Source organism: Chlorocebus sabaeus, chromosome 22, assembly GCF_047675955.1.
Source record: "Chlorocebus sabaeus isolate Y175 chromosome 22, mChlSab1.0.hap1, whole genome shotgun sequence".
In the NCBI taxonomy this organism is placed as follows: domain Eukaryota; kingdom Metazoa; phylum Chordata; class Mammalia; order Primates; family Cercopithecidae; genus Chlorocebus; species Chlorocebus sabaeus.
In genome coordinates this window covers 23,929,365-23,951,309 of record NC_132925.1, presented here as the reverse complement: position 1 = coordinate 23,951,309, position 21,945 = coordinate 23,929,365, and the positions used below count along the sequence as shown (strand labels likewise).

The following is a 21,945-nucleotide window of genomic DNA, read 5'->3' as shown; positions in this document are numbered from 1 at the left end:
ATATTTGGTATTTCAAATACATTTATGCATTAGCAAGTAAGGGATTCACAATGAGAATCTATAGATGTAGAAGCCTGAAATGATTTATAAAAAATGTTAAATCATCAAATGATTGCTTGAAAATATATACTTCTTGTTGTAGACCCCTACTATCCATAAAAGTATAAACATTGTTCACCAGGTAAACAAAAAAGCAAACATATAGTAAGAGATTTGAAAAATCTCGACCTTTCCTTCCCAACAGATATGAAAGGCAACGTGTTTAATCTAAGACATTATACTGATGGGACTACCATATTTTAAAGACAAGATTACTGACTTCACAGTTTTGTTGAAAACTTATAAAACTATATATCTATGTTGATCAAAGTACTTATTTTGTACAATACAATGATAAAGACCTTGAATTTATTTTTAAAAATTACAATAAGCTACAAGTATCAAAGAAGGAAAGTTATCTAGAATAGTCTGTATAGGAGATTTTTGGACTTTCTTTTATTATGCTAAAGTAGTGGTGTGTTTAGGATTTACATTATTGTACTCTTCAATACAAAGTATGGGGCATGTGAAAGGATACAGCACGTCATTTTCATACATTTACCATGTTGGTGGATGAAGAATCTTTCTTAGTGTATTTGATATAGATCTGATTTCACCAGTTATATACTTAGGACTATTATATGAATAAAAATCTAACTTGTGATATTGAAACATGATAAGAATTTGCAAACTGATGTAGGAGCTTTCATCTATCTCTTAAGGGACACCAAAATAGGAAAGTCTAAAATGTTGGTAGGTTTAACAAAGTTGGAATGCGCTGTTGAATCGGGCAACAGTTCTTCAGACCTAGCTCAGAGCTACAAGGCATTCAGTATATTAAACCAGCTGACATGACTTTTTGCAAGCCTTCCCAGCCACCGGAATTTTTGTTAATTTGTTGCACTGGGTAATAGCTAATTAACATTTACTTGTAATTTTAAAGAATATTATAAGCATGCAGTGTTGGCCCACTGTCTTGCTAGATTTTGACCTTGTTCCTTTTCTACAACGCTTTCATCTTCCAAGTCACAATTATTACTGACAAGAGTTATTGGAACATCATCAATGTCTTTAACTTGAAGAATCTTTTCTCTTAGATCTTGGAAATCATTAAATGTGGACTATGCTATGATGAAATAAACTAAAGCAAAGCTTTGTTTATTTTGCATGTACAAATCCCTCATTGCTGAAGATTTTTCTGTTTTTGTGGCATCCAAGATTTTAGGCATAAACTGTTGTGCATCTATTTCAAGTTGCTTTCTGTAAGAGTCTTCAGTCGTAGGATCATAATTTTCAACATAATTTCCTTGGACACATTGTAAAGGCAGAGCAGACTTTCCAAAGCTTCCTGAGCCAAGAATGACGAGCTTATACTCATGCGTGATACAAACTTGTCAAAACCTAATGCTTCCCATCCAGTCACTGGGTCCCTGCAACCAGTTTCACCCCACACTCCCTCTTGATGGTGCTAACATGGCCCTGCCACTGCAGTCCCTCTGGCTGGTTTACACACTTGGCTCTGCAAGTCTTAAGATTTCTTAAGAAAATTTTAATGGGTATGAAAAGAAAGAAATGTTTGTTTCGACTTTGTTTTCATTTCTTCCTACCTTTGATTAAATTGTATCTCTGTAGTGAGGTATAATTTCAGTATTCATGTATCTTTCTTCCCTATTAGTAATACCTTTCTCATTTTTGCATTCTGCCATTGAGATTTTTCTCTCCAAGAAACTGTAAAAATCAGAGCCTGATAAAGCCCTGAAAAGTGTTTATGATATTTAGTTCCCTTTAAGTTAAAACAAACAACAAAATAACATTAACACTTTCTACTTGCTTGTTCAAGATTCCCTAATATATGCCCCAGGGCCACTACTCAGACTCAGATAAGTCTTTAATCCAGAGTGGACTCATCATCATTTGGGTGAATGATGGGCCCCATTGAAGACTGAGATAGTAAGTGTTGTGTTTAAGATATTGCAGCAATGGTGGGAGTTTTAAAGTAATTGTCACGCCTTTTGAAATACTGCTGTTCACGTAACTCACAGAATTCTTTGCATCGATCAGTTTAACTTGAAAAACTGTATTTCTGTCAACAAAAGAAGCCAAGTGGCCCTTTCTGCAATTACCAGTGACCTGCGATTTTTATTCTTTTAGATATAGTTTTACTAGCAGTTTAGGAGCTATTGTCACTGGGATAATTTGAGATGCCCACTCTGAGGTTGCACTTCACACACTCTGTCATAGACCATCTTTAAGAACCCCATTTACAGCAGAAATATACATGCATCTCCCACCACCAACTGAATAATATATGGTGCATTTGTGACTAAGTCAAGGGTTTCAATTATTGCTTTAAATATAGCTCTTAACTAAGACAATTGACTTTCCTGTTTCAAAACTGTTAGAAAACTCAGCAGACCCAAATATTTAGTTAATTTGAAATTAAATCATAGAGAAAGAAAAGTATAATTTCAAAAAGCCAAAAGACACATTGTTGATTATTTTGCTGATCCCAACTATATTCGATATTTTCCAAAACTCTAGTCCATTCTCTACTTTGTCTTCAGTGAAGTGCTTGTATAGATATAACGTCAATCAATGAAAACAAATGTTTATTTTTCACTTCATGTTTTAACACTAGAATAACTACTACATGGATATAAAGGTAAATTTATTGATTACATGTTGTGGATTTTAGGACACTATGGTTCTTTTCTAGTTTATAATAGATTTCCAGTGTATCTAGAAATCTATTAACTGTATAAATAAATGTTTATTTTTCCCATACACGATTGACATAGAAAATCATATATACACAACCACATTAGGTATGACAAGTACATAATGAAAACCTACTGTATTACAACTCTGTGCTGAGATTTAGACATACAACCTAGTGGGAAAACAGACAAAACAAATAACTAGTCAAATATTACACTGTGGTGAGAACTAGGAGGAAAGAAACCCGGTAGCTGATTGTGAACAATGATATGGGTGTGAGGATGAAGGAGTGAGAGGTTGGTTAAGATAGACTTTCTTTTAGAGAAGTGAGGAGACAGATTCTTAAAGGTTAAGAAGGAGAACCATATTAGCATAAGAGGATAGAGGGAAAGCCATGAAGTAAGAAAAACTTTGACATATTTCAGAAACTGAAGAAAGGTTGGAATGGCTAAATTGCAGTAAGTAAATCAGAGAGTGGCACTATACTAAATGAGAATGATGTATATGGATCCTGCAGAACATCTCAGGTTCTACAAAGACACCAGATTTTCTTTAAGATATTATAGTAAAACACTAATGCATGTGCATGAGACAGACGGGGAGGGGGGAGAGATGGACTATTAAGAAACATAATTAGTTGGAGAATTTACTTGCAAAGTTATAATGAGCCTGACAGAATTAGGAATGCTGGTAGAAGACTTGAGACTCTTGAACCAGAGACAAAAGCCATTGTCATTCACAGCATTGCAAGCAGCATGAGGATCTACATATTTTTTCCAGTTCTTATTTCCAAGTCCCACATCAGCAACACAGATGGGCCCAGATGGACACTGAGACAAGCAATGAATAGGTGCTGTTGCAAGAGAGGGACTCTGAACTTACAGGGCATAAATCTTTTGTAATGGATGGCCTGCCCTTTCTCCAGGAAAGGATGTGATCTTCATTATAAAGGAGAGTAAACATGCTTACACTTGGGTCTAGCATGAGATACATTATCTTTGAAAATTATCTCTTTGCTCTATAAACATCCTTCAAAATAGTCTAGAGCAAAGATAGACAACTGCTTCCATTTGCAAGACATGCAGAAGAAATGCAAGGAACCCATGGATAATTGTTTTTCAGCAGTCAGGATCTGATTTATATTTTAAGCAAGTCGTGATGATTACACCATGGAGAATATTGAGAGGAGGTGAGTGTTATGTAGGATGACCGCTGGGATATCACCACATAATTATGAGATGTGCTTTGGTGGAAGGGGAGATAATTCTGGCGTGAACTAGGCATATGCCTATTAAGATGGAGAAAACTCAACAAGTCAGTATATATTTTGGAGGTAAAATTTGCAGAATTTATAAATTTTTACTTAATTGCATGGGTGAAATAATTTAGAAATCAAAAATTTATTTGGATAGAAATGCTTATGTGGTATAGGAAAATAAAATCATTTTTACTGAAGCAAAACAAAGTTCAATTTTGAATATGTGAGGCTTAAAATAAATGTAAAGTACTGAATATTTACAAGATGGGGCTCAGAAGAACAATGTACGTGAAAATGATTTTTGGAGTCAACAAGTAGACAATGTATAAATTCCTAAGAATGAATTAAATGACCCAACAATCATTAAAAATGATTTAAAGAGAGAAGAGTGAACTCAAATAAATACTAAAGAAAACCAATTATAAGTTTTCAGATATAGTAAGAGGCACCTGAAAATTTAGCAAGTAGTTGTAAAAGGCAGATTATTGTATCAAAAAAAAAAGAAAACCCAAAAATAAGTTTAATTTTATGCTGCAGGAAGGATACAGACATCTGGTTCAAATTGTCCTAATTAACTACTTTATTTATCATTAATTGGGGAAGCTTAATGGAGCAAACATTTCTAACTAATACACACAAAATTGACGTTTTTCTTTAAAATCTAATTTCTAACTAAATATTGGCCAAGAAACTCACAACTGTAGAGCTGTTACAAATTTTGAAATTAACATTGCTCATGTAGCATTTATCTTCCACAAAAAATAAAAAAAGTTTTACAAATAAAGTTCAGTGTATTATAAATCATGTAAACCTAAAGTAATACAGACAGAAATTGCTAGTGAAGGAGACTGTTGAAGTAGAAAAAATAAGTTTTAGAGTAAAGATATTAATTTCTTGTTTTTACATATGAAGGATCAAGATTCAGTCTGAGGTTCTTAAAGTAATACAAAGAATTGATGTCTCATATTTAAAATATGTAGGAAACAAATATACTATAGAATATAACTAGCAATACTAAAAGTCTCATAGTTTAGTTAACAGTATCATACTAATGTTACTTTCCTGGTTTTGCTCATTATACTATTGTTATGAAAGATGTGATCATTAGGAGAAGTTGGGTAAAACTAATTCAGAAACTTGTCTAAAAATATTTCCATTTAAAATGTTTTAAAAATTAAAAAATATGTATCAGTACAAGGAGAGAAAGTGAAAGTATGCTCTTCCCTCATGTTAGAATCCATAATGATGTTGCCTATCAATATGTCCCATTCCCATCATTTTGCTTCCTAATCAACTACTAATACTGTCAATGTATTAACATTTCCCTCAAAGCTGTGTATCTCAGAAGAAATTGACAACTTTCTCACCTGTAGCAGAAACCTGGATTAAAGTGCAAACTAATTATTCTTCCCAGTAATTAATTAGCTCCAGAACGAACATGCAACTTAATCTCAGCCAATGTGTAGCGAAAAGAAGATTGTTGAGCGCCTTGTGAGAATAGTTTAACCCTGAGGGAGAACACATTATTATTCCTCTGGATTTTGTGGGAGCTTTCTGAAGCCTAGAACTCGAGTAACCAATTTGCTACCTGTAAAGATAAAATTAGTTGTGCAGATGGCAGAACATATTAGAAAGAAACTGAGTTCTTGATAATATAATTGAACTTCTAAAATAATTCGCCCCAAGACTGTTACATAAAATAAAATAAAAATACACCACAATTTGATCCAGATTGAGCTACATGCATAAAATTGAAAGCATGATAACCGAGAATAATTATCAATGGACACCATGCAATTGTGATAACTCAAGAAATGATTGTAGAATCAGTTATTTAAAATTCTCTTATTAACCATTGAATAACTAAAAACAGAATTATATGAAAATACCTAACTGTAGTAAGTGAAGAACAGAATAAGCATAAATTTAATTTTTTTTCACTTAATATCATTCAGTGTTTTTTTTCTTCCCACTCCCATATATAAATCAAATATTTACAAAAAATTGTGGGACAGTAATCAGTATAATAATTCAGAGTGTAGGAGAAAGATTTGAATGTCGATTAAAAAGAGCTGTAAATTTTTGCTATTTTTTTCCTCCCCAGTCATGTGTTCATCACTTATATAAATGGCAGACATAGAGGCAAAAAATAATAATATACACAATGTTAAAAACAAGAAATAAACTGAAAGAAGGAGTTTTTAACATAAATCATAGTAATTGGATTAACATATGCTTTCATATATATATAAAATTACTATTTATATATATATGCTTTCATATATATATAAAAATGGGCAATGGCTGATAATTAGTAACTCCCCAAAGAATAAATGTATATGTCCAATAAACCCATAAATAGATACACAGTCACTAATAATGAGAAACAATAAAATTAATATTGCAAAGTTTTTAAATCCATCAAATTATAATAATTTTAAAGCCTAATTATCTGCTTTCTTAACCAGAATAAAATCAAAATAGGCACTCGCAAATTCTTTGGACAGCAGTGTTGCTTGGTTGCATTACTTCTGGAAAGCAATTTGGCAGTAACTATTAAATGTATACACCTTCTTTGCCTCAGTCTTTCACTTATAGGAGTTTATACTTTAGATATATTCACATATATGCAGAAAAAAAATGTTTATAAATGCTGATTATATTTTATATTTTAAATAATGATAACTTAAGAAAAAAACAAATATTCCAAGTTAAGAGAATGATTAGAAAATGTATGGGATAGTCTTATTACACCACCACCACTAAAGAGATGAGGTAAAGCCCTAATTATGTTGATTAAATAAAGTGCATAACAATATAATGAAAAGTATAATTCCATATTTTTGTGCCTATGTGTGTAAACATATACAAAAAATTGGGGACATTACTGACTATAATATAGGGTGTGGGAGAAAAATTTGAGTGTTGATTGAAAAGAGCTGTAAGTTTTTGCTATTTATTTTCTGAACTCTGAATATTTAAAAATATACTCTGGTAATTTTTTTAGTCAATAAAGGAATTTTATAGAAGACAATTAGTGTGTTACATTTTTATAATTGAAATTGTTTTCACATACTGTTCAATATCATATAAGTTATTACCTACATTTATGATCCAGAAATAATCATGTTCCTATAAGAAGTAATAGCATAATATAAAAATTATCCTTAATGAATATGGACTATTCTACTACAATATGTAATAATCACTTCATGGTAAATGGGGTATTCATCACCTCAACCATTTATTCTTTGTGTTACAAATAATCCAATTATACTCTTTTAGTTATTTTTAAATGTACAATCAAACTATTATTGACTATAGTCATGCTGATATGCTATCAAATACTAGAGCACATTCATGCTTTCTAATTTTTGTACTCATTAACCTCATTCCTCAACCACACCCCATCTTCAGTATTCTTCTCAACAGCTGATAACTGTCATCCTACTTTCTATCCTTATGAATTCAGTTGTTTAAATTTTTAGCTCCCACAAATAAGTGAGAACATGAGAAGTTTGTCTTTCTGTGCCCAGCTTATTTCACTTCACATAATAATCTCCAGTTCTGTCTACTTTGTTGCAAATGACAGGATCTCACTTTTTTTTTTTTTTTTATGGTGGAATTACGCTCCATTGCATATGGAACATTTTCTCTGTTCATTTTTCAGTAGACCCTTGTTTCCAAATCTTTGCTATTGTGAATGGTTTTGTGATGAGCACAGGAGCGTAAATATCTCTTCTATATGCTGATTTTCTTTCTATTGGATATACACTTAGCAGCAGGATTACTTTATAATATAATGTGGTAGCTCTATTTTTCATCTTTTGAGAAATCTCCAAACTTTTCTTCATAGTGATTATAATAATTTACATTCCCATGAACATTGTGTGAGGGTTCCCTTTCCCCAACTTCCTCGCCAGCATTAGTTATTGCCTGTCTTTTGGTTAAGAGCCATTTTAACTGGAGTGAGATGATATCTCATTGTAGATTTGATTTGCTTTTCTCTGATGATCAATGATGTGGAGCATCTTTTCATACACCTGTTTTCCATTTGTATGTCTCTTTTATGAAATAATTGTTATGATATTTTGCATAATTTTTAGTCAGATTATTAGATTTTTTACCTCAAGAGTTGTTTGTGATCCTTATATATTTTGGTTATTAATCCCTTGTCAGATAAGTTGTTTGCACATATTTTCTCCCATTCCGTGAGTTATCTCTTCACTTTGTTGATTGTATCCTTTGCTATGCAGAGCTTTTTAACATGATGTGATTTAATTTGTCCATTTTTGCCTTGGTTGCCTGTGCTTGTGGGTTATTGCTTAAGAAATCTTTGCCCAATCTAGTGTCCTGGAGAGTCTCCCTAATGTTTTCTTTTAGTAGTTTCATGGTTTGAAGTCTTAGGCTTAAGTCTGCAATCCATTTTGGTTTTTGAAAATATGGTGAGACATAGGGGTCAAGTTTTATTCTTGTACCTACAGATATCCAGTTTTCCCAGTATCATTTATTGAAGAGACTCTTTTCCCCAGTGTATGTTTTTGGAACTTTTGTTGAAAATGAGCCACTGTAGATATATGTATTTATTTCTAATTTCTCTATTTTGTTCTGTTGGTTTATGTATCTGTTTTTACGTATCATGCTGTTTTGGTTAGACTGCCATGCTGTGTAGTATAATTAGGAATCAGGAAATGCAATTACTCCAGTTTTTTTCTTTTTGCTAAGAATGGCTTTGGCTATTAGTCTTTTGTAGTCCCTGTATATTTTAGTATTATTTGTTCTATTTCTGTGAAGAATGTTGTTGTTATTTTGACAGGCATTATATTGAATCTGCAGAATGCTTTGCGTAATATAGACATTTTAACAATATTGATTCTTCCAATCTATGAAGATGGAATAGCTTCTTATTTTTTGTTTCCCCTTCAATTTCTTGCATAAATGTTTTATAGATTTCATTGTAGACATCTTTCACTTCTTTGCTTCAGTTTATTCCTAGGTATTTAATTTTACTTATAGCCATTGTAAATGGGATTATTCCTTGATATCTTTTTCAAATTGCTACTATTGGCACATAGAAATGCTACTGATTTGTGTACATTGATTTTGGATCCTGCAACTTAATTTTTAGTTCTAATAATTTTTTGGTGCAGTCTTTAGGTTTTTTTCATATATAAGATTATATCAACTGCAAACAAGCATAATTTGATTTATTTCTTTCCAATTTGGGTGTTCTTTATTTCTTTCTCTTGTTTGACTGCTCTAGCTAAGATACCCATTACTATATTGAATAGCAGTGATGAAAGTGGGCATCCTTGTCTTGTTCCAGATCTTAGAGGAAAGACTTTCGGTTTTTCCCCTGTTCGGTATGATAGTAGCTGTGGGTCTGTCATATATGGCTTTTATTGAGTTGAAGTGTTCCTTCTATACCCAGTATTTTTACCGTTTTTATACCCAGTATTTATACCAATTTTATTTATGCCAGTATTATTTATACCAGTAGTTTCACCCAGTATTTATACCAATTTTCCTTATTATGAAGGAATATTGAATTTATCAAATGCTTTTCCTGTACCAATCAAAATGGTAATGTGGATTTTGTCCTTCATTCTGTTGATATAATGTACCACATTGATTGATTTTCATATGCTGAACCATCTATGCATCCCTGGGATAAAACCCACTTCGTTGTAATGAATGATCTTTTTATGTGCTTTTCATTTGGTTTGCTAGTATTAGGTTGATGCAAAATTAATTGTGGTTTTGCCATTGGTTTTAATTGCAAAAACTGCAAATACTTTTGCAGCAAACTAATCTTTTGTTGAGAATGCTCGCATTAATGTTCATCAGAGTTATTGACCTTTTTTTTGGTCATAATGTTTCTGTGTATGATTTTGGTGTCAGGACAATAATGACCTTGTAGAGTGAGTCTGGAAGTACTCCTTACTCCCATAGTTGAAGTAAAAATGGTATTCATTCTTCTTGAAATGTTTGGTAAATTTCAGCAGTGAAACTGTTAGGTCCCAGGTATCCTATGCTGGGAGACTTTTTATTACATTTTTGACCTCATTACTTTTTATAGATCTGCTCAGGTTTCAGATTTCTTGATGGTTAAATCTTAGTAGGTTGTGTCTAGGAATTTAATCATTTCTTCTAGATTTTTCAAATTATTGGCATATAATTGCTCACGGTCTCCAATGATTCTTTGAATTTCTGCATTGCCAGTTTTAATGACTCTTATCATCTCTGATTTTATTTATTTGGTTCTTCCCTCTTTTTTTTAGTGTGGCTAAAAGTTTGCGGATTTTGTTTAGCTTTTCAAAAACCAAACTTTTGGTTTCGTTTTGGTATTATTTTCTTCATTTCAATTTTATTTTCTTCCGTTGCGATCTTTATAATTTGCTTTCTTCTACCAGTTTGGGGTTTGGTTTGTTCTTGCTTTTCTAATTCTTTAATATGCATTGTTAGGTTGTTTTTTTGAAGTTTTTCTCCTCTTTTGAAGTCAGTGCTTTTTGTTTTAAACTTTCCTCTGGGTACTGCTTTTTCTGTATCCCATAAGTTTTGATGTCATGTGTTTCCATTTTCATTTGTTCCAAAATGTTACCATTTTCTTCTTACTTTCTTCATTGACCCTCTGAACACTCAGAAGCATATTGTTTAATTTCCATGTGTTTGTGTAGCTTTCAAAGGACCTCTGATTATTGATTTCTAGTTTTATTCCATTGTGAGCAGATAATATACTTGATATGATTTCAATTTTTTTTTTTTTGAATTGTTTAAAGCATGTTTTGTGGCTTAAGATATGGTCTATCCTTGGGAATGATCCATGAGCTGAGAAGAAAAATGTGCATTTTGCTATTGCTGCATAAAATGTTCTGTAAATTTCTATTGGGTCAATTTGGTCTGTAGTGCAGATTAAGTCCAATGTTTGTTTCCATTTGGATGATTTGTCCAATGCTAGCCCAGTACAGCACCAGGAATTGCAGGAATGGCTCAGGAATTGCAGTCCTTGTGTTCTAGATTGCCTTTCAGGTTTTCTTGTGACCTCAGAGTGCTTTAGCCCATGGTGGTGGGGTTTACCAGGAATCAGGTCCTGACTGCTGGGATTTACAGTTCTCTTCTGGCTAGGGCTTGTCCAAATGCTCCGGAAACAGCTGAATTCTGCCCTGTGTTGCTTTCTACAGTAATAAGGAACCATTGAGTTCCAATGTAATGTCCCACAACTATTGGACTTTCCCTTCCCCAAATGTACATGTTCTCTCTCCACACCCCACAGCCACTGAACCTGCTGGAGGAAGGAGGAGGGGTGGTGTTGGCAATTTAAGATTGTCTTTCTTTTCCTCTTCAATGCCTGTGTCCTTGATACAATATTGAAACCAGGTACTGTGATTACTAACTTAATTGGTGGTTCTTATGAAGTTACGTTCTTGTGTGGATATTTGCTCAATTAGGTGTTCCTGTGGGGGTGAGGATAATTGCTGGAAGGTTCTATTTGGCAATCTCGCTCCACTTCCTTCCCTAACTCTTATTCATGAGGTGAAGTTTTGAAGAGTGTAAAAATAGGCTCTAACAGACTAAAACTATGCTCTTTTGGACTATATTTTAAATAATTTGATGTTTAAGATTTGTAGTTTAAGTTTAGTACTGGTAAACTTTGGGCTGCTGTAATGAAGTAAACAACATGGAGACATTTTATGTCAATACACAGGAGCCATCTTTGCCAATTTATGTAACAACCTGTAAATGTAAAACATGAAAATTAACATAATTTATTTTGTTTCTTTCTCTGTTTTTCTTTTTCTTTTTTACTTTAAGTTCCAGGATACATGCGTAGAATGTGCAGGTTTGCTGCACAGGTATAGATGTGCCGTGGTGGTTTGCTGCACCTATCAACCCATCACCCAGGTTTTAAGCCCCGCATGCATTAGCTATTTGTCCTGTTGCTTTCCCTTCCCTTGTTCCCTCCACCCCTAACAGGCCACAGTGTCTGTTTTTCCCCTGCCTGTGTCCATGTGTTCTCATTGTTCAACTCCCACTTATGAATGAGAACATGTGGTGTTTGGTTTTCTGTTCCTGTGTTACTTTTCTGAGAATGATGGCTTCCAGCTTCATCCATGTCCCTGCAAATAAAATGATCACATTCATTCTTGTGGCTGTATAGTATTCCATGGTGTATATGTGCCACATTTTCTTTATCCAGTCTATCACTGATGGTCATTTGAGTTGGTTCCATCTCTTTGCTGTTGGGAATAGTGCTGCAAGAAACATACATGTGCATGTATCTTTATAATTGAATAATTTATATTCCTTTGGTTATATACCCAGTAATGGGCTTACTAGGTCATATGGTATTTCTGGTTCTAGATCCTTGAGGAATCACCACACTGTCTTCCAAAATGGTTGAACTAATTTACATTCTCACCAACGATGTAAAAGTGTTCCTATTTCTCCAGTCTCATCAGCATCTGTTATTTCTTGATGTTTTAATAATTGGCACCTGACTGGCATGACATAGTATCTCATTGTGGTTTTTGACTGGCATTTCTCTAATGATAAGAGATATTGGGATTTTTATCATATGCTTGTTGCCCACATAAATGTCGTCTTTTCAGAAGTGTCTGTTCATATCCTTTGCCCATTTGTCGATGGGCTTATTTGTTTGTTTGTTTGTTTGTTTGTTTTGTAAATTTGTTTAGGTTCCTTATAGATTCCGGATATTAGGCCTTTGTTAGATGGGTAGATTGTGAAAATGTTCTCCCATTCTGTAGGTCACCTGTTCACTTTGATGATAGTTTATTTTCCTATTGCAGAAGCTCTTTAGTTTAATTAGATCCCATTTGCTAATTTTTGCTTTCGTTGTAATTGCTTTTGGCGATTTCACCCTAAAATCTTTGCCCATGGCTATGTCCTGAATGGTATTGCCTAGGTTTTCTTCTAGGGTTTTTATGGCTTTGGGTTTTAATACATTTTGAGTTAATTTGTATATAAGGTGTAAGGAAGGGGTCCCATTTTGACTTACTGCATATGGCTAGCCACTTTTCCAAGCACCATTTATTAAATAAGGAATGCTTTCTCGATGCTGTTTTTGTCAGGTTTGTTGAAAATCAGATGGTTGTAGATGTTTGGTCTTACTTCTAAGGTCTCTATTATGTTCTGTCGATCTATATGTCTGTTTTGGTCCCAGTACCATGCTGGTTTGATTACTGCAGCCTTGTAGTATAGTTTGAAGTCAGGTAGTGTGATGCCTCCAGCTTTGTTCTTTTTGCTTAGGATTATCTTGGCTATGTGGGCTCTTTTTTAGTTCCATATTAATCTTAAAGTAGCTTTTTTTTTTTCTTTCTGTGAAGAATGTCATGGGAATAGAATTGAATCTATAAATTAATTTGGGCAGTATGGCCATTTTCATGATATTGATTCTCCCTATCCATGAGGATGGAATGTTTTTCCATTTATTTCTGTCCTCTCTTATTTTCTTGAGCAATGGTTTGTAGTTCTCATTGAAGAGGTCTTTCATGTCCCTTGTTATCTGTATTCCTAGGTATTTTATTCTCTTCATAGCTCTTTGTAGCAATTGTGAATTGGGAGGTCATTCATGATTTGGCTCTCTGCTTGTCTATTGTTAGTGTGTGGGAATTCGTGTGATTTTTGCACATTGATTTTGTATCCTGAGACTTTGCTGAAGTTTCTTATCAGCTTAAGGAATTTTGGGGCTGAGACAATGGGGTTTTCTAAATATAAGATCACATCATGTGCAAACAGAGACAACTTGACTTCCTCTCTTCCTATTTAAATACACTTTATTTCTTTCTATTCACTGCTTTCCCTGGCCAGAACTTCCAATACTATGTTACCTATGAGTGGTGTGGTGAGAGAGGGTATCCTTTTCCTGTGCCGCTTTTCAAAGGGAATGCTTTCTGCTTTTGCCCGTTCAGTATATTGGTTGCAGGTTGTCACAAATAACTTATTATTTTGAAGTATGTTCCATTGATACCTAGTTTATTGAGAGTTTTTAACATGAAGAGATGTTGAATTTTATTGAAGGTCTTTTCTGCATCTGTTGAGATAATTATGTGGATTGTGTCATTGGTTCTGTTTATGTGATGGATTATGTTTATTGATTTGTGTATGTTGAACCAGCCTTGCATTACAGGAATGAACTTGATTTAATCATGGTGGAAAAGCTCTTTGATGTGTTGCTGGATTTGGTTTGCCAGTATTTTACTGAAGATTTTCTCATTAATGTTCATCAGAGATATTTGCCTGAAGTTCTTTTTATTGTGTCTCTGTCAGATTTTGGTGTCAGGATGATGCTGGCCTCATGAAATGAGTTAGGAGGAGTCTGTCATTCTCAGTTGTTTGGAATAGTTTCTGAAGGCATGGTACCAGCTCTTCTTTGTAGTTCTGGTAGAAATCAGCTGTGAATCCATCTGGTAGTGGGCTTTTTTTGGGTTGGTAGGCTATTTATTACTCCCTCAATTTCAGAACTTGTTATTGGTCTATCCAGGGATTCAACTTCTTCCTGGTTTAGTCTTGGGAGAATGTACGTGTCCAGGAATTTATCCATTTCTTCTAGAAAGGCAGGCCTGGTGGTGATGAATTCCCACCATACCTGTTTTTCTGAAAAATATTTTATGTATCTTTTGCTTATAGAGTTAAGTTTGGCTGGATATGAAATTCTGAGTTAAAAATTCTTTTCTTTAAGAATGTTGAATTGGCCCCCACTCTCTTCTGACTTGTGAGGTTTCTGCTGAGAGATCTGCTGTTAGTCTGGTGGACTTCCCTTTGTAGGTAAGGTGGCCTTTCTCTCTGGCTGCCCTTAACATTTTCTCCTTCATTTTGACCTTGGAGAATCTGATGATCATGTGTCTTTGGGTTGATCTTCTTGTGGTGTATCTTAATGGTGTTTTCTGTATTTCCTGAATTTGAATATTATCCTGTCTTGCTAGGTTGTGGAAGTTCTGGATAATGTTCTGAGGTGAGGTGTGCTTTCTAACTTGTTTCTATTCTCCCCATCTCCTTCAGGTACCTCAATCAGTCATAGGTTGTCTTTTTACATAATCCCACATTACTTGGATGTTTTGTTTATTCTGTTTTATTCTTTTTTCTCCAATCTTGTCTGCTTGCCTTATTTCACCAAGATAGTCTTCAATCTCTGATAGCATCTCTTCCACTTGATCAATTCAGCTATTGATACTTGTGTATGCTTCACAAAGTTCTTGTGCTGCATTTGTCAGCTCCATCAGGCCATTTATGTTCCTCTCTAAACAGTTTATTCTAGTTAGCAGCTCCTCTAGCCTTTTATCAAGGTTCTTAGCTTCTTTGAATTGGGTTAGAACATGCTTCTTTAGCTCAGAGGAGTTTGTTATTACCCACTATCTGAGGCCCACTTCTGTCTATTCGTTCATCTCATCCTCCATCACCTTCTGCATCCTTGCTGGAGAGGTGCTGTGATCATTTGGAGGAGAAAATGTACTCTGGCCTTTTAGGTTTTCAACGTTTTTACATTGATTCTTTCTCATCTTCATGAGTTTGTCTATTCTCAATCTTTGAGGCTGCTGATCCTTGGATGAAGTTTTTCTAGGGAAATTTTTTTGTTCATGCTGTTGTTGTCGCTTTCTGTTTGTTTGTTTGTTTGTTTTTCTTTCAATAGTCAAGTCCTTCTTCCTTAGGGCTGCTGAAGTTTGCTGGGGGTTCACTTTAGGCCCTGTTCATCTGGTTTGCTCCCATGTCTGGAGATGTCACTCAAGGAGGCTAGAGAACAGCAAAGATGAGTACCTGCTTTTTCCTCTGGGATCTCTGGCCTTGAGGAGCACTGGCATGGTGCCAGTAGGACTGTTTCTCTATAGGATGTCTGAGAACCCCTTTTGGTGGGACTCACCCAGTTGGGTGGCACAGGAAGCAGGACCCATTTAATGAGGCACTTTGGCTGTCCCTTGGTGGAGGTGGTGTGCTGCACTGGGGGGAATCCAGGATTCTTCAGAGCTAGCAGGAGGAAAGACTAAATCTGCTGGTCTGTGAAGACTATGGCCACCCATTCCCCTAGGTACTCGGTCCCAGGGAGATCACAGTTCTGTTCATGAGTCCTTGACTAGAGTTGGAGTTTCTGCAGGGAGGCTGTGCAGCTGCAGTGTTGGCTGCTGCCACTCCATCAAAGAGTCCAGATAGCTTATACAGCAGGCATCCACAGAATTGGTGATGGCTGCCCCTCCCCCCAGGAACTCAGCAGGCTTAGAGGCAGGTTCTAACCAAGCTGCATGGCTCCATGGTTGGTACCCAAGGTCCTGATGAGCATTGGCTCCTGAGTGGGATCTTCCGATCCATGGGTAGCACGGTTCCATGGAAAAAGCAGTTTCCTAGGCTGAGTAGCACATTCACTCATCACGTCCCTTGTCTGGAGGTGAGGGCTCCCCTGCCCCACGTGGCTCTCAGGTGGGCTCCCATACCATATTGCCCTTCCCTCTTCTCCTTGGGTCATGCTGGCTGCCTAGTCAGTCCTAATGACAGAACCTGGATTCCTTGGTTGCCAGTGCAGGATTCACATACTGCTTTGGATCGTTTTGGTGCTGCTTCTAGTAGGCTATCTGGGCCCCTCCCCCTCTTTCTCTGTTTATTGGATGAATTGACCTATACTGAAACTCAGAAAGTGTTCATGCTTCTTAGGAGGTGTGTTATGTAATTTTGTCATTGATTAGTAAACTAGCAGGCAGCGTATACTCTTTATCATGAATGATTATATGTTAAACTATTTTGCAGCTACAGCGCTAGATTAACTTGTTGGAGTATCAGTAAAATATACAACAATTCCCTGAAGCCAATTATCCTGGCCAAATATTTGCTCAGGATTTTTCTTACTCATCAATAAGCTAAGCTTCAATTTTCAAAAAGAAAAAGAAAAGTCTGGAATAAAATGATATTTACAAAATGTAGAAGGCTCTAAGGATGAATGTATGGTAATTATTATTGTTCTGAAATATTCTTTCAAATTATCTGAGTTTTACAGAAAGAAATTCATATTGTAGAGCGTAGGGATTGGTGAAAGCATATAAGGCAATGAATGCCTTTTTCTAAAAGTAAGTGCTGTTTTACTAACAACAATAAAAATTTTGATGTATTCACTAGAAGAATCTATTAGTGCCTTTAAATGAGTATATTTCTATTATTTCTTTTATGCTCTAGGAATAAAACTTAAAATTATTATTACAGTAAAATCCCATTAGAAAGCACCTTGCCATAACAGCGGATTTGGATTATTTTTAGAGAAATAAAATGTTCTTTACAGTGGGGAATTTGGCACATCTTTCTATAGCACATATTTCCTAGAATATTATAATGGTGCTAGTCTATAATTGTGGACATACAGGAAAATATGAATTTCTTTTCTCTTTTTAAGTTTCCAGAACACAGTGAGGAATATACGCTTTTATCTTGCCCAGCTTCTCCTTAAGAAATCATCTTTTTCTTTCCCACTGTTAGTTCGATTGTTTTGAATGGAACTAACTGTATTTCAGAAGTACACCTATGTCACTGGAATTTTTTAATTCAATGTATTGTATTTTCAAATACAAATAACCTTGTCAGTTGAGTAAAAACTTGGCCCCTTTGTGAAAGTGATGAAAGAAGCATCTAAGTTTGCAATACAGAGTCATGTTGCTTTTCCTTTTTTGACTGAGAAACTACAGGGTTAATACCCTTCCACACAGAAGGGAGAAAGTAAATCGAACAACTAAATTATATAATAATGAATGTGAGCCTGAACTGTGCACCTCATGTATACAGGAGTTAGTTTCCTTAACTGTGCATAGAACAGTGTAGAATACTACATATATATACATATATAGAGAGAACACTACATATATACACATATATATGTATATATTTTATATATACACATATATATGTATATATTTTATATATACACACAAATTTTATTGCCCCCAAACCTCAATTTTAATGCATATCTTATAATTAAAAAGTTAAATTCCACCAATCCTTGCTGTACCAAAAATTATTTCCAGTTCCTGCTTTCTCCTACATCAAACTTCCCTGGTGAAATTCTCATAATGACTTGATTTGTCCAATAATGTTTACAACATTGTTATATGACTAGGATGACTCTTAGGTAAATATCTAGCTCTTTGATCTAGAACACTACATATATATACATACATATATGTATATATGGAATGCATACATATATACATATGTGTATACATATACACACGTATATACACATATATAATATATGTGTATACATATACATACATATATACACATACACATACATAAATATATGTGTATACATACACATGCATATGTATATATGTGTGTGTGTGTATTCTAAATATACATATATATGTATGTATATATATGTAGTGTTCTAGATCAAAGAGCTAGGTAATTACCTAAGAGTCATCCTAGTCATATAACAATGACTATTGTATACACATATATATGTATATAATACATACATATATGTATATATGTAGTGTTCTAGATCAAAATACATACATATATTATATATGTGTGTGTATTTATATATAGTGTTCTAGATCAAAGAGCTAGGTAATTACCTGACAGTCATCCTAGTCATATATCAATGTTGTAAACATTATTGGACAAATCAAGTCATTATGAGAATTTCACCAGGGAAGTATGATGCAGGAGAAAGGAGGAATTGGAAATAATTTTTGGTACAGCAAGGATTGGGGGAATGTAACTTTTTAATTATAAGATATGCATTAAAACTGAGATTTCGGGGGAACAAAATGTAGTGATAACATTATAGTAGAATGAAATATGACTGACTGAGACTGAAATTAAGATGCCATAGATATCCAGCCTGGAGACTCTACATACAGTAAATAATTTGCACTTTCTTTCATCTCTCAATAATTAATAATTCCTTTCAACACTATATTTTTATTTACAGCAAAACATAGTTTAGTCAGGCAATTTAGGAAATTCACAAGTTCTGTTCATGTAGACTCCCAGCAGCTGCTTAACTTTCTGGGCACTTTGTCTCTCCCTCCTGATAATGGGGATAATTGAAGAGCACTCACCACTTATGCAGCATATTTAGTTCCTGTTGCTAAATGATATAGATCTATGGTTTTAAGATATGCCCATGCACACAATATTATCACTGTCAATTTAATGGCTTTTATAGTTTCACAAAATGTATCTTCATGACCACTTTGAAAGATTTATAACGTTTATTTTCATTTGGAAACTTCTGTCTGAGAATTAGCATGAATGGTATAGAGAAGCTAAGGGGCTGTTAGGATTTATAAGGACAGCACTATAAATTGTAATTACTAGTTTAAATATGTAGTTCTTCAAGTGAAATATAACCCACCATTTACAACCAATTTCTCGCTGTGAAATATGGTCTTTCTATAAGCAGAGAGTGGGGTTTTTCAACACCTGTTAGGAATGTATGTAAAATATATTAAATGAAACTCATGAGGGAAACAGCATGAGTTCTAAAAGCAAATGATGTGGTTTTTCAAGCAGCACACTTGGAGGAATAATATATCTTTCATTATTTCATCTCACTATGAGTCTAGTGATAGAGGACAGTGGAGAGGAGGTTGATAAATGGAAAAGGTTGAGGAACTGAAATAAATTACCTGATTATTACATATAAAACATTTAATAAAATAATATTTTAGATATTCTTTTGGTAAAATATTTGTTCTCAAACAGTGATCAGAGCTTTATAAAGAGATAATCCCCTTTAGCATTTAATAACAAGATTTCAAAAGTTCAGTTACTCTGGAAAAGCTACATCCTTTTACATGATAAATTTAAGTTTTCGTATGATATTGAATGAGGGAAATTGTGCACACATTGCTTGCCTAATATGTCAATAGATGCCTTTCAAATATGAGATGTTAATCTGGCCTCTCTGTTATGTTAGTCCACACCACATTTTTACCTACAAATGTATGAAATAACATTTTTTCATTACTTTGACTAGCATATTCTGTAAAGTCTTATTATTATAAAAAGAAACATTTACAATTTTAGAAAAGTACAACTGAGATTGAAGGGATTGCTTTTCTACCTACATGTATAAATGTTAGAGCTAGTAAAGTTTTAATTGTATAACTTTATAAATAATAAATCTAGAAAAAATATATATAGCATTCTATAATATTGCAAATGGCTTTTACATAAATAGTAAACTAGTTGATCATTACCAGTTTCTTAAATTCTATATACAGTTGTTATTGAAATATTTCATTATGTTTCTGTGAACACACCAAAGCACATGTTATCTAACATGAACATTTACTTTTGAGGTCTTTGTATGTGTTTGTTACTACTGTTTGTCTAGAAGATTATCGGACTTCTCTTCTCCTTCCTAATCTCTTCTTATTTCTCCAGTCAAGCTCAAGAATGTTCAGAAAAGACGACAGAAGAAAAATAGCACTCAAAATCACCATCTCGGGGACTCACTGAATATTCCAAAGGGGAAAAAATAGCAAAGAAGCTTCTCTAGTATCAAAATTAGAACATGGTGAAACTCAATGCTGCATACATGAATTTCTTCCAGACATACAAATGGCGTCATATTGAAATAATTTTTCAATTGCAAACACATACTTCTCATCTTTGTAAAAGCATTTCAGTGTTATGTGAAATATTAATAGAAAATCCCTTGAAAACCTCTAAAATTTGTTGGCAAACATTTTGATGGTATGTAGGTTAGTGGCGAAGGTATTTTATGGGAAACTCTGCATCCTCTAATAGAAGCCACTTTTGCTTCAATGAAAGATCATCATTCTGATACTGCAGGAAATGGAAGTTGCAACAAATGAGTCATAACTATGAGTAGCTGGTCTTTACTCTGGCTTCTCAATAAGAGTTTGAAATAATTCAAGAATCCGTAAGTGCTATTCTAAATCAAAGTTGGAGTATTCTAACCTAGCATAGTGAGGTCTAGTGTGTAATTTGTAGCACAGAAAATACAAGCAATCCTACTCTAGGAGATATTTTATCCTTAAGAAACAACTTTTTTAGAAAAATAGAAGAAAAAGTATGTTCAGCCAAAACAATAGCACCTGCAAGCATCAGGGATTGTCCCTGAATATTTTTTTCCTGTCATAGCACAAACAAGTCTCTGTAGGAAAGATCCTAAATCAGAAACTAAACCTCAGCTAAATGAGAAAATTTAAATTTCTCCCAAATTGGCTTGTAAAATAACTAAGAAAATTGACTAGACATGGACACTTACCTAAAGTAGAGGCCATGTTAAACAGAAAACCAAGGTAACAATTTTTTTAGTCACATATAAAAAGTAAAGTTTTAAATTTTCTATCCCATAAAATATATACTTTATGTGGACATTTCACCATGATAACCTCAGAAAGGGGTTGGAGTGGAGGTCATTGGAACATTCTTCTGCCAATTATAGATACAGACAAACCGAAATCTCCTTAGAAAAGCCCTTGCCCTCATTACAGGTCTGGAGCAGGGTTGTACCTGTCAGGTGATAGTTTAGAAATAGATAAGAAGGAGATACCTAATGAAGTATCTCTAAGCTAACTATGTCCCTCCATCAAGCGTAAATTCTTCAGCTTCTCAGTATTGTGTGTACAACAACGTGGTGAATTAGTAAAGTTCTTGGCAACAGATAGCCGGCCTGCAAAGAGCCGCTCTGGCTAAGGATAAGATATAGTAAGTTGTTTGATGAACATCCTTAGCTGCAGATTGGATGGAGGATGGGTGAGATTCAGAGTTGTTTGCCAGGCTAAAAGTGCCAAATTGGAGGATGTATCGGAGTGGGGGAGTTGGAAGTGCAAGTACTCCTCTCTACCCTGGTTACAGGCCATATCCCAATTTTTACCAGCTGGTGTTCAGTAGCATATTATAGTAACTTAAGCAAGTACCATATGCATAAAATAATCACTCCACTAAAACAGTGAGAA

At 34.3% G+C, this 21,945-nt stretch overlaps 1 pseudogene; it reads right to left on the bottom strand.

Moving 5' to 3' along the window:
* Nucleotides 1-953: 953 nt before the first annotated feature.
* LOC119625715 (ras-related protein Rap-1b pseudogene) lies at nucleotides 954-16,487 on the bottom strand (annotated as a pseudogene).
* Nucleotides 16,488-21,945: the final 5,458 nt, after the last annotated feature.